The sequence below is a fragment of the Sapajus apella genome, unplaced genomic scaffold (genome assembly GCF_009761245.1).
Source record: "Sapajus apella isolate SASKATOON/1434 unplaced genomic scaffold, GSC_monkey_1.0 scaffold179, whole genome shotgun sequence".
NCBI lineage: Eukaryota > Metazoa > Chordata > Mammalia > Primates > Cebidae > Sapajus > Sapajus apella.
Window position 1 is genome coordinate 274,208 of NW_022437119.1, and position 15,039 is coordinate 289,246.

Genomic DNA, 15,039 nt, shown 5'->3' on the forward strand with positions numbered 1-15,039 from the left:
GAGCTGTTCTCTCTGCTTGAAATTCTCTTTGCCCTCCTCTTTGCCAGGCCAGGTCCTAAGTCACTTTTCTAATCCCAGCTGATCTCTCTCCTCAGGGAACAATCCCTGACCCTTCAAGACAGTGTTAGCTGCCCTCCTCTGAGCTTGCACAGTTTCCAGGACATCTGCTATTACACCACTGGTCACATAGTATTTGTCCCAATGGACTATTTGCTTATCTGTCTTCCCCACTACACTGTGAGCCCTGCAAGGACAGGGACAATCTTTGGCTTGGTCACATTTTTCCAACACCTAGAATCAAGTCTGACAGAGAGCCAGCACCCAATACACTTTCCTTGAAGGAATAAATGCTATGAATAGAACTATCCTGAAATTCCTGTGTGGCAAAATCTGCACATTTACTTTCACACAACTACTGAAGTCAAAGCTGAAAGTCAACATGAGTGTTATAGTGGAAGCCAGAAATGAGTTGTGTTCTGCCTGACTACCTCTTGACTGTCAAGAATGACATTATCTGTTAAATATCAGTGTTCTTTTTGACTTAATAAAAATTCATGGCCTACTAATAATAGCCATATAACTATGTACTTTCATATGAATAAAGTTGATTAAGCTGCTTTCTGGACTTGTTGTATCTTACTGCTAAATAATCCATATTCTGAATAGTTAAGAAGTTATCCCTCATTCTTGTTACTAATAAAAAAATCATGGCTGCAGACGCATATATGGATTTTTGATCATGGAGTCCACAATTGACAAAATCCTGAGGCCTCTAATCTTAGCAGCAAAAAAAAAAAAGTCTTCTACTTAAAATCTAATGAGTTTCATTCATTTATAATGATAGTATCCTGAAGTTTTGTTCACAATCAGCATTTCATCAAGTGCATTAAGTTCCCATTGAGCCTGCTTGTCTTTCATATATTTCTCCCTACCAGGGAACCTCCTTGTTAATGCACAGAAAAATTGCATTTTCAATATTTCTGCTAACAAACTGGAATCAATGAGACTGTCCACTGAAACAAGAGTGGTATAATTCGGCATATTTCAGGACTATCCATGTAACTAAGGTGACTCACTACTCTAGGAATAATGTACTTCCTTCTGTTGTCTAAGCCATGTTCTTGCTCATCTCCTAGCTTCCACATGTGCTGTTCCCACTTTCCAGGACACTCTTCTTCCTCCTCATCAACTGACAAATTCTTACTCATCCTTCACGTGTGAAGTTAATGATTGTACTTGCTACCGCCACCCAACTATGTCAGCTCCCTTTCCTATGAGTTTCCCTAGCTCTCTGTGTTTCCCAGTCAAGGCACCACTTCCTTTTTATTTCTCTCACTATCAGCTTTGTAAGAGTACAGAGACTCTTCCTCATCACTATTTCACCAGTGCCCGAGCCTGCCATAATGCTTGGTGCTCTTTGAATGAACAGAGTCCAGACACCTAGGCATGAGTCTCTCAAGTATTGTCTATCATCTGAAAATAAATATATTTGCAGGCTTTCTGCCCACCAATGGGAAACAACATAATAAAGATTAAGGGCCTTTATTACAAACCACAATCCACTTTGGGAGGTTTCTATTTCTGGAACATTATAAAGATGTTGGAGAGGTTCAGGAGAAGGTCGGGGGCATGAAAACAAAGCTTAAGAGCTAAAACTTGGAGGGGGAAATCTATGCCCTGATACAAAAACAGCACTCACAGCACTAGCTGCACAACTCAAAGCGACACACAAAGAGGTGGCAGGGAGGAAAGCAATTTCACAGTGGAAACATCAGAGGGACTTACTCAAATCAAAACTAAAGTCAAGGCTTGGATATTTCCTCTATTTGATGCCAAGTATTCAACAAATGTTTCTCCCTCTCCCCAAAAAGAGTTTAGGAAAAAAAAAAAAAACAACTGATTTCCACATATTTATAACTAATCTGTGCTCCTAAACATGAGGTGTTTCAAATATAAAAGAAGCAGATAAAAACAAATAAAAATGTTGAATTATTCCAAGACTAATTGTGAAGTTAAATTTTTCCAAATGACAGAATAAGTCAAATGTCTATTCCATCATTTATTGCATTTGCTTTATGAGCCAGGATTTGTCCTAAGCATTATTTAGAAATTAATAACTTGGTCCCTACACTCAACAAGTTTACAGTACAGTGGGGAATGTAAATAAATTGTAAAGGGCAAAAATGCAAGGATGAAGGATCATAGAGGCTATCAAAGAGGAAGTTCATTATTTCCACACACACAATCACTATAATAAAAGTAAACATAATAGACCCAAGAGGACCTAGAAAAGTCCTATTCACTCTACTAATGGTTCTCAAACTTGCAAGTCATTTGGACTGGAGCCTGAAAACTCCAGTACCCTAACAACTTGCATTCTTCCTTTATTTTATTCACCATGTTATTTTAATAATCTTAAAGATTGAGGAAACAAATTGAGTATTTTAAAACAATTTCTCCCATCAATTAAAAAAAAGATCTACACCCAAGTTCATTAACAGCATTATTCAAAAGAGTCAGAAAATGAAAGCAACCCAAGTGGTCTCCAATGGATAAGCCAAATGTGTTCTATACCTACAATGCAATATTATTCAGCCTGAAAAAGGAAATAAATTTCCACATACTATACTACAACATGGATGAGCCTCAAGGGTCATCTTTTCCTTATCAATTATCCAATTTCAGGTATCTCTTTATAGCAATGCTAAATGAAATGAGCCGGTTACAAAATGACAAATAACTATAGTTCCACTGATAGAAGGTATCTAAAGTAGTCAGATCCATAGAAACAAAGTAGAATGATGGTTTCCAGGGACTGGGGTAAGAGGGAAATGGGGAATTCTTTAATGTGTACATAGTTTCACTTTTGAGAGACAAAAACTTTCTGAAGACTGGCTGCACAACCAGTCTTCAGATTATATACTTCAGTTAAGTACTTAATGTAAGGTCGGATGCCTAGCCAGGAGCTCGGACACACCCACCCATCTCTGCACCCAAAACCTACGTCACATCTCTGCACCCGGAACCTACCTCAGGAGCACATGCTCTCCTGGAAGGATCCGGCTAATGTAACCCTAGCCGGATCTTGCATTAGGAAAATCCCGCCCAACAATCTACCTACCAGGACGTAGCCCTGTCTACGTCCCACTCCCCCATAACCAATCAGAGCACCCTGCTCCTCCTTGCTCGCTATAGCTATAAAAACCCTACACCTCAGGAAGTCAGCACGACTTCTCTGGCCCCCCTTTCCCGGACCATAGAACCTTGCCCGGGAGCTGAATAAATTGTAATTTAATTGTTCTTATACTGGCCTCAGTTTCCTCATTTTAAACTCGGCAATAACCCTTACACTTAACACTACTGTTCGGTACACATCAAAATAGTTAAGATGATAAATTGTATGTTATGTGCATGTTATCACAATTAAAAGTAAAAATAAAATTTTAAAGAAGGATCATGCTATAATGCTACATGGTATATTGTCCTGAAGGTCTACTCCAAGAAAACATGATTGGGTTGTACAAAGGCCCCAAATGTGAGAAAATGCAATGCTTCAGTTCTTGTAGTCATGAATGAGTTCATTGTGATGAGAAGGATAACTGTAGTTTTAAAAGCTGTTCTTGCTTTTGTGTAGAAAACAATACAAGCAAACTTATTTAGGTCACAGCAGTTACTGTAAACATCCCAAAGAAAGCTTATTAATAACAGCCACCCACAAAGGACCTGGTTTCAACCAAAGAATGTCATGGAGTAAGTGAAAGGAAGCCTTGAAAAGAATTGTCCTATACTTTAGAAATAAGAATGTTAGCATCTTTTTGTAGTTCAACTTGGATTTAGAAATCACAAATATGGCCAATATTTTAAATAAGGAAACTGAACTAGACAGTGTCTGAAGGACCTTCTGGCTCTAAACCATAATAGTTGGTTGCTTGCTTGATAAAGGAAAAAAAAAAGCACAGAAAAACATCCTAAACATTTATGTCAGTCCTTGATTCTGCTATCAGTAGAGTAACAGAGGCCACCTGCCTGAATCTGTTACTGTGTCAATGTGGAAATATACTGGTCTAGGCCCCTACCACTAACTTGTTCTATGACCTTGGGCAAGTCACTGACTCTCTGTGAGCCTAATTCTTCTACTCTGTAGTGGGCAGGTTGGACCAAATGATGATTAAGGTCCCTTCCAGCCATTATAGCCTATGATTAAAAACCCGTGGAGCATGGTGATTAAGGCTGCAGAACAATGTGAATATACTTAATACCATAGAACTGGATATCATAGAATTGTATTTAAAATAATTAAAATAAAAAATATAATAATTCAAGAAGCAAAACAGCCACTCTAAGCAACAGTTTCTAACTAGAATAGCAAGAAACAAATGCTTCAACAAGAGGCCTCTAGGCTTGAATTTTCTTTCTTTCTTTTTAATCGAGTAGTCCTTCATGCCCAAAGAAACATGCAAGTATACTAAAGATGATGCTATTAAAAGAAAAACCTTTCATAAAACAATAACTCTTTCAATCTCGGAACTACCTCCACATTCAGCATTTGAGTTCGACTTGTATATATGGTTTTTATAAATTTTGTCTCCCCTATATACAATATGGTCAAGAGAGATGCATTCTGGTCCAAATCTCACTCTCAGCAGAGCAACTACTCTCATTTGTTCCAGCCGTGTAAACTAAGCAACTCAACTCTAGCTCAAAGGCAGGGAAATAAGTTTATTATCTTCAACCAGGATTTTTAGATCCTGGGGAGATGCCTCTGCACTAAAAATCAATACAAGATTTTTCAAGGTATTCAGTTTTGTCACTTGTCTGGAGACAATGGCCTCAGAAAAGAAGATGAACTGCCTTACTTCCTTTTCCTCCCTTTTTCTGCATGCTGCCCTTTAAAGACATGCTCTTTGTGCCATAAATTCAAAGGTTGCTTTTATGTCCAGTGGGGTGGAGGGAGGAAGCTGGGTGTGTTTTAAACAGTGAAATCTGTCAAAGTCCCAAAGGCTCTTGTGATACAAATCAGGTCATCCTATATAGCCTGAACCCCCAATTCCACAGAGGAAATAAAAACCATTTATAACTCAAAGTAACTAGCAGTAATAGGTCAATGCACTTGATTGGTCATGAACCAATTACAGAGACACTGCTTGGTGCCTCAAGGATGTGACAGGGTTGGGATGCACCTAGGCCAAGCCCAACACTCACACTCCTGCTCCCACCTCCCATAAACACCTGCCACCAGATACAGGGAGAAAAATTATGTCCAAGGAAAAGGGCAATACCTTGTCCACCCTGCATCATCCTGTTCTAGACTAACAGAGAAATATCTTGGAGGCCCCACTCCCACCCCCTTATCTCACCAGTTTAAGATCCACTGAGGTTCAAGCTATCATAAGAGTCAAAGTATTTGGACGTCGACCTCTGCTATTCTAACAGCTCTGCTAGGATTGCCATTTCTGAATGGCAAGCCCAAAGCTGTCTCCCAGTCCGGCCCTCTCTGCAAGAGCCCAGGCTTTGAAATTCTCCTTCTTCCCTACTTTCTTCTAAAGAGAAACAATTGAGGCAAGACTGGCAATAAGATAGAAAAAAGTAGCAAAAAGGGAGAGAGGAGGCTTCCAAGAAGAACACTTATATGTGGAAGATGAATAGGGCCGGGAAGGTCTTTAAGATTACTTAATTCAACCCATGAGGACACAGAGAACTCAAAACATACAGTTGACAACAATGCGCATCCTAGACTTCAGGGCTCCACCTCATGTAACATTTTTGGAGTTGTTGATGCCTTTGAGAATCTGTTCAAAGCTATGGAACCTGCTCACCAGAAAAAAAAATGGACATTTATACATTAATTTCTCAGAATCCTAGGATTGTCTCCAGGACAACGTTTCCCCAACTAGCCTGATGATAAGGATCACCAGGACACCGGCTTACAAGTCAGATTACAAGCTCTTTTCCTAAAGTTCTAATTCAGCAGGTCAGAGGGAGGGTTCTTTTGTTTTGTTTTGTTTTGTTTAGAAAAAACAAACAAACCCTACTGGTGATTCTTTAGGCAAGCTTGAGAAACATTACCTAGAGGCAGTAGGTTCCTAAAACAGCTGTGCATTAGAACCCCTTGAGGAGTTTAATTTTAAAATGTGGCTTTCTAACGCTCACTCCCAGATATACTGAATCAAATTCTCCTGGTGGGATGTATATGTGGTAAGAGGTGATGCTGATGGCCAAGTTGGTCCAGGAACCACAGCTTCAGTGGTTCTTGAACCACAGATAAGCAACCCATGTATGACTCTATCCAGCTTGACTCATTAGTAATTTGGCCTGGCCAGAGACTGATGGCTGTGATGGGCAACAGATCACTCATTGCTTGACATACCACCAACATGGAACAGAGTGCCTCATGCACTGAAAGTCTATTTCCCTGAAGTAAGCTTGCAAAATATGCTCATATTATCCATGAAGGCAGGGATAGTTATCTGTTCTTCTCACTGCTGTATTCTCAGTGTCTAAGGCAGCAGACGGCACACAGAAGGTTCAATACATATTTATCGAGTAAATTAATGGATGAATTAATTGACACATGAATTCAAATAACTGAAATCACTTAAGTTAGGTTATGACTGTCCAATGTATGTGTGAATCTATAGATTTGTTTCTATCACCAAGAAACCCTCTAGTAAGAGTCCTTTAACTTGAAAAATCAATATGAAAATCACTACTATTTCAGTAATATTGTCAGTATCATCACTGACCAAATTCTATGTAGATGGCCAATTGTGAAGTAGCAATTGTATCCTAAATTCAATTAGGAAAATTAAATTCAGCAGGATTATTGCTATAAGTCTAAGTGCTTTTAGTATAGAGTTTCAAAAGTAAAGGAACATTTACAGAAACCTAGGGCGGATGACAAGCATTGTCATTAAGTAATACATTTAGTGATCACTTGTTCTGTGAAAAGGATCCTTGAAGACGTTCCAGTCTATTTAGAGAGATAAGACATAAGCAGATGAGAAGTTAACTATGAGATATACCTAAAGTAGTTCATGGAGATTGCCAGAGGGGTCACATAGAAGCCCTGTCCAGGAAGTAAGCAGTGCCTGCTGGGAGGGTGGAAGAAAGGCTTCATGGAGGATGGAGATTTAGCTTGGACTTGAAGCATCGTAGAATATAAAAATAATAAGTGGTTCACTCCAACTCAAGGAATGGTTAGAGCAGAAAACTTAGTTTGAAGACAATCAATAAGTAATATTTCATTAATATTTTTATTATTATATCATTAATAGAATTATGTATTTCCAGTATAGATAAAATAGAAAAATATGACTAAACACTATAAATTTCTATAAGTCGACCATCCAAAGATTCCTTTTGGTGTATGTTCTTTCAAGATTTATTCTAAGCATATTTGTTGTGCATATATTTACATATGTGCATAGTTGTCTATGTATATTTAATTTGGTATTTTCAGATATATACATACATATGCATAGCCCCATATGTGTACATATTCATATATGTACTTTTATAAAATAGTAGTCATGCTTATGGAGTCCAGTGAGAAGGATCTCAAGGAAGTGCAGGAAAATCATTCACACCCCAGGCAGAAATCACCGTCTCTCCTTGGTTACCCCTAAGTGGACACCTAGTATACACACTAAAAATGATGGTGCAGATTATTTAATGACATAAAAGAACATTCTAACATGTTCAGGGAAAAAAGGAAGTTATCGTATATTCTGCCTGATTCCACATACACACTTAAAGATAATTAGCCATGTCTATGTATTATAATATCCAGAGAAAAAGGACTAGAAGGAAAGCCTCAAAGTTAACTTGGTAGTGGAACCTTGGCGATATTTTGTTCTCTATGCTTTCATGATGTTCCAAATCGTCTCCAGCAAATATGCATTATTTTGCAATCTGAAAAATATCAATGCAATAAAACATAAGCAATATAAAACACACAAATAAATTCAAAACTGCCTGCTCAAGATGCACCGTCGGTTTTTGAGCAGCTAAAGTCAAATTAGCATTAACAAGAAGACAGAGAAAGCAAAGCTCTTGTGTTGGTCAAATACTAACTTCAAGGCTCTTGGCCTTCTATGCCTGCCTTTGAGGTGTCCAGCGGGTGGGTCAGGTGTACAGAAAGCAAGACAGCCTCGATAGGTGTGGGTGGGGAGGACGGCGCGCCTCCCTGAGCCCCGCCCGGCCACCACCAGCGCTGCTCTGACCGCCACCATCTTAACGCTGCTTCCCCACAGGCTGCAACGTGCCCGCGGTCTAGACTGCGAGGCTGCGGGCTGCACCAGGGAGCGCAGTCTCTTCCCCTGGACTGCAGCTGCTCGAACAGTCAGCCACAGAGCCTGGCCCGGGCCACGATTCCCTTTGTGACGCCTCCCTGTGAGTCGAATGGGCCGCGGGTATCGAGGGCAAAGCAAACAGAAACCCCCATTGCCCACCGCCGCTGCCGCCACCAGGAAGGCGCTTTGTCATGCCTGGAGCCGGTGCCGGGCAGCTCTTTACCAAGTTTCACCTTCGGTGACACAACTTTTCCGTGTTTCTTTTTTAGGCAGTTGCCACATCACGAGGCTAATGAGCACACTAAGGTTTGTAATGAATCCGCCTGCCAGATACACAGGAACTGAGGGAGGCTGGTTGACCAGACCTTTTAGCGCGATCATCGGGTTCCCAGCTAGTCGGAAAACAAATGCTCCCTGGAATGAGAGCATCTAGGAGCACCTTGTCCTGTTTCCAAGAGAATGGCTCACATTGTTCCCAGAGCTCCAAAAATCACTCACAAATTCAAGAGCTCTTGGAAGCCTTGATGTTCAATAAACCCCCCAAGGGTAGAGGCAAGCATACATACAGAGAATCAAAGGCAAAATAAGCAGGTCAATTCTCAATACTTTCAAAGTCACCATTGAAAGAAAATATCTATGAGTATATTCAAGAACGCACTCAGCCTGCCTTCTTTAGGTTGTTTGTTTCTACTTTTAAGAGCTAAATAAATATTTTAAGAACCCTAGCTGTTTACTAACCCTTAACTCCAGAACAGTCACAAATGCTACCTACATTATTTGGAGCAAGTTTTCAGAACTGGGTTTCATGTTTGTTATTAAATTTACCTATAAACATACAATGGACTTGTCACTGTTAATTATTGCTGTTAAGCAAACATTCTACAATGCAGAAAAACACTACATGATGATTCTCAACTTCGAGAACTATAATTAATATGCTCGTTCAAGGCGTTGTGTCTCTGTTAACAAGATATATTTTGGGAAATATTATCTAACTGAAGGCAGCATAAATAGTGTACAAAATAAAGCTTGAACTTTTTTATTTTTCCATTTAAAATGAGTTATATAAGTAGTGAAAAGCCTCTTCTATGAAGCTACACTTTGTTGTGGGGGGTGGATTTCTTTCACCAAGATTAATATAGCTATCAAAGGAAAACATCCAGAAATGAAAATCTTTCAATGAGCTCAGCACACCCTGAGGAGCCCCATTCGGTTAATAAAAACCACTGATATCTGTTAAGAAAAGGAGGGAGGGAGAAAAGGAGAGAGGGAGGAAGAATGGGGTAGGGCTGAGAGACAGAGAGAAGGGAAATGAGACATATGACTCTGATGAGAGACAGACTGAAAGCCTATACCATGTAATGAAAAATAAGTAGAGTTTTTACTCAACAGTGAATTAAGAGGATGTATAATCTTGAAGATACAGGTGAAACAAGCTCCCAGATGCACTTGTAGAAGAGAGTACCATTGTTTTTAAACCGATATGACAGCCAAAGTCACCTGACCAATGAAAGCCACAGCCACCTGGTCAATGTCCTGTAGCAATGGTTCAAGAGAATCACCAAGTGAGGTGAGCTGCACATTGGAAAGTGAAAAGTCAGAATGTCCCAGACCAGAGAAGAGGGAAAGGGTACCCCAGTACAGTGCCTGATACAGAAAAGTCACTTAAGAAATGTTCAGAGGTTTGTTCAACTGAACAAATACCACAGCTGTGGAACAACTATGCATTTGGTATAGGCACATTCCTCCTAATTATGTCCAATTTGGTGAATGAAAGTAATTTTGCCTTTGTGCAAACCTGCACTAGAAAGACTCAATTGTGCTGCCTAGGAAGGGAGTATGATATAGTGGTTAGTGATTAGGAGGTACCTTTGGAGTCAGTCAAATCTGGCTCAAATCTTCACTCTACCATCTTGTTAGCTGAGTGGCCTAAGGACGGCCTCAGTCTCTCAGTTTCTTCATCTGTCACATATGAAAAATAGTATGGATATTCATTCTCCATACATTGTTATGAAGATTTCATGAGATATTTCATGTTAACTCCCCGGCCTATAGTCAGTGATCAGAAAATACTATTACTTTTAGAACCCATCAAAATTATTTCTCCAATGTATCTAGGTGTTAGAAAGTCAACTGTTAACAATTGAATTTTTTGAGTGAAAGCTCTGCCCCAGGCAATCCTTAAATAAAATGTAAATACCCCTCAGTATTTATCAGATTAAGCCACCAGGAAGCTCTGACAAAGTCTTTCTCTATCACAATGCCTTCTGATGTGATAACAAAACAGGAAGTAAGCAGGGCATAGGACCAATGAGTTTTCATAGGTGCATGGCATATACATTCATCATTTATTGATTACTACAAGGCCAAGCACTGTGCTAGTAATTTGCAAACCACTAGCTGTGTGACTTCATACAAGCTACATTATCTCCATGAACTTCAATTTTCTCATCTTTAAAGTCTGTATGTACTAAGAGTTACTGTACTTCATTTGGCTGTCATGAGGATTAAATTAGATATATGGAAAATTAATGTTTGCCTAGTAAATAGTAACTGCTCAATAATTTAGAAGCTACTATTTTAAAGATAGCAATGTCCATTACTGTTATTTGTTATTAAAGGATGAATAAAACATACCTCTGCTTAAAGAAATCCCCTATCTTTCCCAGGTCATTCAATAACTACTCCTAGAAGACTAACCATGTCCAAGATTCTACTGAATGCCCCAGTGTGCGGCAAGGTGGGAGTCTTCCAAGAAACCAGAGGACAAGACAAGAAGAGTCATCAACAGGGAACAAAGAGTGCTGGAAGGGGAGTTGACTAGATGTGTCATAAACCAGAGTACATATAGGTAAAACTAATAGATGATGATAGAAATAAAAATAGGAGGCCAGGCACAGTGGCTCACACCTGTATGGAGGCTGAGGTGGGTGAATCATTTGAAGTCAGGAGTTCAAGACCAGTGTGGCCAACACAGGTAAACCCTGTCTCTAATAAAAATACAAAAAAATTAGCCGGGCTGTGGTAACACGCAACTGTAATCCCAGCTACGTGGAAAGGTGGGGCGGGAGAATCACTTGAACCCAGGAGGCGAAGGTTGCAGTGAGCGGCGATCATGCCACTGCACTCCAGTTTGGGAGACAGAGGGAGATCCTGTCTCAAAAAAAAAAAAAAAAAAAAAAAAAAGGAGTTATCTTTAGATGGGGGGAATGACTAGAAAGGGGCATGAGAACACTTTCTGGGGTGACCAGAATATTATGTATCTTCACTTTGGTGTTGATTTCGTGGGTATAAATATTATCAAAAATCATTGGGATGCACACTTAAGATTTGTACATGTTACTGTAGGTAAATTTCAATTGCACAAAAGGAAATTGAGTTTTACTGTTTTTTAAAAACCCTTTTTTAATTTGGCCCTTGACTAGGCCTGCCTTTCACCAGAAGATTCTTTGCTTTCTTCCCAGCCCTACTTACAACCACAAAAAAAGGACAGACATGTACAACTAGGGATTCCTTTAGGCCAAAGAGTGATCGTCCAGACCAAATTTGATGTCTCAGCAGGCAGGCCAAACAAGCAACTTAGCTCTGGCCAGCCCCATTGTACTCCCTAGAATGTCAACCACAACCTTACACCAGCAGAAGCCTTTGCCTGTGGGGAATGTCATTAGCCAGTGACACTAATAATACTATTTCCATTTGAAAATCAATACTAAAAGTAATTTCAAAGGGCAGAAGCAAGAATAGCCATGAGAACCGCTTTACAGTAATCACAATAAACAGTCATTGTAATTTAGACTTAATATTTATTCCAACTCAGATCCCATAATAACATAGTCCTTCATATTACCATCATGCCTTAAGAATCAACAATTTATTTCTTTTCTAATAAAAACCCCCCATTTTCAGAGTTAATACTCTGGAAAACACTGCTTTGAAGGAAAAAAAAAATGGCCATTTAATTCAAGGAGAAATTAGATCTTAGACTTGGAGTGGTGGTCATAATTAATACTATATATTATTTCACTTTCTTTAGGAAATTACTGCATTTACCTGGAAATCCACATTCTTAGAAAAGTTTCATCAATATATGACATTAAAAAAAAGTGATATATGACATTGAAAAAAATGATATATGACATCCAAAAAAGTAATAAAATTCCATGTTAAAAAAAGTCAGAAATAAGATTCAACTAAGTTTGTAGAGCTGATATATTACAAATAGGAAACCTACATTTCAAGCTGATGAGGACTAAGATGACCCATGTTACACAGGACAATGAGCCTGAAATCCACTCTTGAGCCTGTGCTGATAAATCATGGTGATGATGTGTCTTCTTGATAGGGAAACCAATCAGTGACTGCAGAAAATGAGTTATGCTGACATTTGTGTTCTGTACTAATTGCATATATTATATGCCTAATCTTCACATTTCAAAGATAATGTTAAGCTGAGCAAGGTAATAGACATGTAGGCTCTCCATTCATCCACTCTACTTTAATGCCCATGGTTTTTTTTTCCTCCCTCCTCCAATTGCTTAATCTTGACAATTATTTTCCACTCTTTTCAAATTTCTCCACTCCAAAAATATAAGTCATACTGAAGCAGACACTAGAAAGCCTTTTTATTGGATATATTTGAAGAGCTGCAACACATTTTGTTCTGTGTTGATTGTAATTCCCAGAATGAGAAGTTGATTTGGACATTAAACAGCACAGCTGCAAAGAGACCTGGAACGCTAACAGTTTCATCTCCTTACTCACCACCTTACAAATCAGCCCTCTGGCTTATCCAATTCCAATTCCAATTCTCTCCTTGATTCCAATTCTCTCCCCAGTCCTGACCCTGTCCCTAAGGCTACCCGTAACATCTCCCTACTATGGGCATAGACTTCAACTCCTTCCTGCACCCCACAATTCACCCTCTGCTTCTTACCCAAGCCCCAACTCAACATCCATTCCCACTCCAACCTCATCCACATATCGAGACCTAGGACACATATGCACCTTTTAAATTATTTGAACTGTGCTGAAAAGAGGCTTAGAAGAAGGAGTACTAAGATGGAAGATACAGTACCCCTAACCCATGCCCCAACTTGTTCCCCTTTCTAGCTTTAGCCTTTGTCAATAAAGCAGCTATATGCCGCTACAAATAATAATGAAGAGGATTTACGTACAATGTACACTCATATTGTGCACCTATCCCCAAGAACAGACCAACATTTCTGATTAGAGATCTCCCTGGTCACACCTCCTTAGCAAGGCTACGATCACCTCCTTCAGCACAGAAGAGAGCATGTGGCTTATGACACTGTATGTAAAACCATGGGACCATGATGACAGAGTAGAAAAAAAAAGTCCCTACATGAGTAATAGACAGATGATCATTGCTACTTTTTAATAAAGTTCACCAACCTCATAATTTCTTTTTGATAAACTACCTCTAAACCTCTGCTTTTGCCTGGCCCAAGTCTGAGAAAGACACTTGATGAAACCTACTATAGTAAACCACAACGATCAAGATGATCTTTTGGAAGGCATTCAGGACGCAAGCCTAGATATGCTGGCTACATGACCACAATTCCCTATTCTTTGTAAGTAGGGTAGGGTAGAAAGACTATTGGAAAAAAGCCAGAAAGTGAACAAAAATGAACTATGGTATAAATGTATGGGGCCACCATGATCCAGTACAACAGCAGCTATAGAAGTGGCTGGCTTTTTGAACTATGCATGGAATTATCCTCCATTGTCCAGCAGCCAGACTGAGCCCAGCCTGACAACAGTGCCGTCTCACCAAGAAAACCCACAGCCTACATGGCCTTGAAACTTGCCTGGATATGGTGGCTTTTAGGCTAAGCACAAAGGAAAGGGTTGTTGAAAAAAACACACCCAACTCCAAACATGTAGCTACAAACCTAAAGACAGTTTTGAAAGCAATAATTAGCTAGCATATTTACTTAATCCAAAAAGGTTTGGTTTCATCTATAGCAGCCTAGAAAATTTCCGATACCACAGGAAAACTGTTGCAATAAACCAGAAACAGACTTAACTGAGTGCTTGTCCAACAGAAGACTGCTGAAAAGGTCTTATGTGACAAGGTAGAGAATGAGTCAAAGCTAAGAGAATATCTGCTTGAACAAACAAATATTATGCTTATTTCTTCCCTGGAATGGAAACAGATCCTCTAATCCAAGAGCCGTGTGACTCAAACTATATACCCATCTGCCAATTTTAAAGTTTATACAAAGCATAAATAAATACACAAACAGCAACTGGCTGCACAAGAGGCCTTTTTAATAGTTTCAAACAGAATCAAGGTCCCTGCCTTCTTTCTAAAGAGAACAGCCTATCTTGTCTGGCTATATTTTTGAAAAGGTTATGACAAAGACCAGTGTCCATCACTGGTCTTAACCTCAGTGAATTGAAGAAAATGTCATTTAAAAAGACAATCAGCAATTTATATACTCTTAAAGCCATATTTCATTCAGCAGCACAAAATAATTTACTAGAAACCTACTACCTGTGCTTTAAAAGCTCTAGAAACACTGTACTCTATAATAATCTATGTAGCTTTAATACACTGTGGGTCTGAGCCCTAACTGATGGGGGTGGGAGGCTGAATTTAAATGAGCAGTAGGCTCTGACAACAGATCATAAAATTCATTCAAACTGTTACTAAATTATTTTACTTCATCCAATCATTTGTCACACCACTATTCAAAATTAAATGTGTGTATATTCGAAGTATCTA

At 39.2% G+C, this 15,039-nt stretch overlaps 1 long non-coding RNA gene across 1 annotated transcript in view; it reads right to left on the reverse strand.

The window, feature by feature from the left end:
- Positions 1 to 217: 217 nt before the first annotated feature.
- Positions 218 to 15,039, reverse strand: part of LOC116543026 — a 29,746-nt gene continuing 14,924 nt past the window's right edge. The window contains exon 3 of the long non-coding RNA XR_004265444.1: positions 218 to 3,026. This is a non-coding gene — a long non-coding RNA (uncharacterized LOC116543026). The remainder of the gene's footprint in view (positions 3,027 to 15,039) is intronic.